Here is a 3,369-nt window from a genome sequence, read left to right as displayed (position 1 = left end):
AGGCTAGCCTGAAAGTCACTGCGATGGAGCCCAGTTTGGCTTTGAACTCATGGCAATCCTTCTGCACTGGTCTCCCAAGCACTGAGATTCAGGTGGGAGCCACTGTACCAGCTAGTCTATCTTAAAATCCTCTTCCCAAACCATACTTTTTGATTGCCTCATCCTCCAAACCTATCCAAAGCTACTCTCTAAACTCATATCCCAACAGTCTCTTTCCTTCTAATCTTTGGTCTGCAGTTTCCTTGAAACCAAAGACTGTGACATTCTGTTGTTCATTAGAGTGAACACTGCTGTAGGGAGGGAGGAGACCAGGATACTAGGACCTTGCAGGGTGTGGGAATGCCAACAGGAGATGGCAATCTTGAGATCCTGATTTCAGTCCCTGCACTGGAATAGCCTCAGACCAGGAGCCTCCCCTCGGCTGGACGTTCACTTTTCTCATTGACTTATACTAAGCACTTGGCTCACAGGAGGTGCTCAGTAATAATACTTGTTGACTGGATTAAGTGATTGGGTAAAGGCAAGGTGACCTTTGAGGTCTTTGTAGCTCTATGTAAAACTCTAACATCTCTGACGATCAGAGGCAAAACGCTGAACAGAACATTGTGAGTTTAAAGATCTGACACATTACTTTCATCTTATTCTTTACTTTGCTTGTCAGAGAAAAAAAAGTTTTGTTTTTTGAAAAAGGGTTTCTGCAATGTATCCCAGACTGGAACTCACTGTGTAGTCCACGCTGGCCTCAAACTCAGAGAAACCCTTCTGGCTCAGCCTCCTAACTGCTGGAGTCTGCTGGCATGAGCCATCATACTAGCCTAAAATATGTTTTTGGAAGGGGAAAAGCTGGAATTCTCATGAAAGGAGATACAATACAGTTACTCCTTTGGACTCCAGACTCCTTGATGGTCTGTCTGTCAGTAGGCTGCTAATGAAAACCATTCATGGGCCAACTGTGATGACTGGAAAATCCACAGATATGACCTAGGGTACAGGAAATCCAATAAGGACTTTCCAAAATATTCAGAAAGCAGTAATGAAGGTGAAATAACATATTAATAAATATTTGTTGACTGATTAAAGAACATGAAATACTGGATATACCTCTGATAAAAAATACCTCATAGTGCTAAGCTTATGTGTCAGGAACCAAATGGGTATCTTGATTCAATTAATGAGTAACCTCTCTTTAAAAATCCTAAAGAAAAAGTTGTGATATAAAGTGAGTCACAGATCAATACTAAAAAAAGTGAGATAAAACTATGTAACTTTTAGATGTAAGAGAAAATCTTCATGACCTTGGGCTAGGCAAGGAGTTTTTACATAAAATATCAAATGCATGAGCCACTAAAAAGGTAGTATATTGGTCTTCTTCCACATTTACTTTGTAGAAGACACTCTAAAGAGAATGAAAAGAAAAATCGTAGTGGAGTATGGTGGCACAAACCTATAATCTCAGCATTTAGGGGGCTAGGGTAGGAGGACTGTTTGGATTTGAGGTCAACTTGGGTTTCATATCAAGTTCTAAGCCAGACTGGGCTACAGAGTGAGATCCTGTCTGGAACAACAAATAAAGTAATTTAACATAAAAACCCAGTAAAGTCAAACAAAAGTACATTTGTTGGCATGAGTAAAGAAAAGAAACAGACAAACAAACAGACAGACAGATGTGTCTAAATGTTGGCAAGGATGCAGAGCAACTGTACTGTCACACATTCCTGCTAAGAATGTAGTTAGAGTCACTTTGGAAAATAGAGGCAGTTTCCTAGGACTCAGCCATCTCCTCTTAGCTATTTACCCGGAGATATCAAAATTCTCCTACCCAGACATTTATGTCTGTTATATGTAACTATCAACAACTGGGATCTTCCAAAGTGTCCTTTTGTGGGTGGATAGATAAATAAGCGAGTCCACCCACACAATGGTCTATTCTTCAATATATAAGAAGGCATTATTGAACACACAACGGTATGACTTTCAAATACTTAATGCTAAGTGAGAGAAGTCAAACTCAAAAGCCGGGTGTGGTGGCATAGGCCTGTAACCTTAGCACTTGGGCCTGGAAAGCAGAGGAGAAGTTCAGGGTCATCCTCGACAGCATATGGAGCTGGAAGTCAGTCTCTGGGCTGGGTAAGACTCTGTCTCCAAAAACACCAAACAAAGTTTGGAGAAAGAGGAAACTGCACTGTGGAGTTGAAGGGGGTGGTGAGGGTCAGCTGGGAGGTTTCACTTCAGAGAGTAGAACATCAAAGATGGCTGTCCTCTGACTTCTTCACATGCATTGTGACATGGCACACATGAATGCCCTGTCCCCACAACAAGAAATGCGTGAAGAAAGAAAGAATCAAGTATAGGGATAAGAGATTGCCCTCTATTCTGATTGTAATGAGCTATGTAATTTTTCACATTTGTAAAATGTACAGAGTTGTTTGCAGGCATAAAACAGTTAATACATTGTGTGTGAGCTAAAAATACTTTCAAATAATTGAAACAAAAAACACTAAGTCATCAAAGACCTACTCTTGGTTAGTCATGCAGCTTTGATTTTTACCAAGGGATAATCTTGCTTAGTTAATGAGTACAATACATGTAAACGAACATTTAACCCATATCATATTTACAAAGTAGAGTGACGCTTAAAGATATTCCCAAGCATGAAACATCTGTCTCCCTTGCCTTTTCTAATCAAACTATCTGACACTCAAGAGCCTATGATCGCAGAACTTCCCAGCCAAACAGTTGCTAACACCACCCTCTGTACTTCTCACTTGAGCAATGTCATCAGAGACCTCAGGCACGTCATCCCTCTGGGTGAGGTTCACCCTTGACAAGCTGGAGTTAGTGTCCATTTCTTTCCAGTTCAAATCCGGTCCATAACCTCATGGTCACTTATTGTTTAGGAATTAAAGGTCTCCTTGAGAGTCTTTTGTGTCTTTGCCAACCTCCTGTCTCGGTTCTTGCTACTGCTGTCCCTCTGCCACCCTAAGGCTTCTTCCAAAGACACAGGAAAGTGAGGTGAGAACTTCGAAGCTGGCATTCCACATGCAGCCTCTTACTCTCTGTTCTTAAAATATCACCCACCTGAAACTGCTCAGAGCCTCTGGGGTTCTCACAGAGACTTGGGCCCAAGAAGGTGAAGTATTTTTTTTTTTTTTAAGTCTGTGGGTGACTTCCAAAGTTTATCATATGGAGTATTCATTAGCATGCTGCTGGAGTTTGTTGCCTGGGTAAGGAGTCGGTTTTGGAAGCCTAACAGAAGTCCCAGTCAAACTTTCAGGCTAGTGGATCTTCGTTCCTCCCTCCCTCCCCACCCCCACCCACTGCCACCATGGATAGTCAGGCTTGCTATGCCAAACTTGCTTTTCTGCAGAA

The sequence above is a fragment of the Peromyscus californicus genome, unplaced genomic scaffold (assembly GCF_007827085.1).
Source record: "Peromyscus californicus insignis strain IS unplaced genomic scaffold, ASM782708v3 Scaffold_9__1_contigs__length_137607984, whole genome shotgun sequence".
In the NCBI taxonomy this organism is placed as follows: domain Eukaryota; kingdom Metazoa; phylum Chordata; class Mammalia; order Rodentia; family Cricetidae; genus Peromyscus; species Peromyscus californicus.
Note: the sequence above shows the minus strand (reverse complement) of the source record.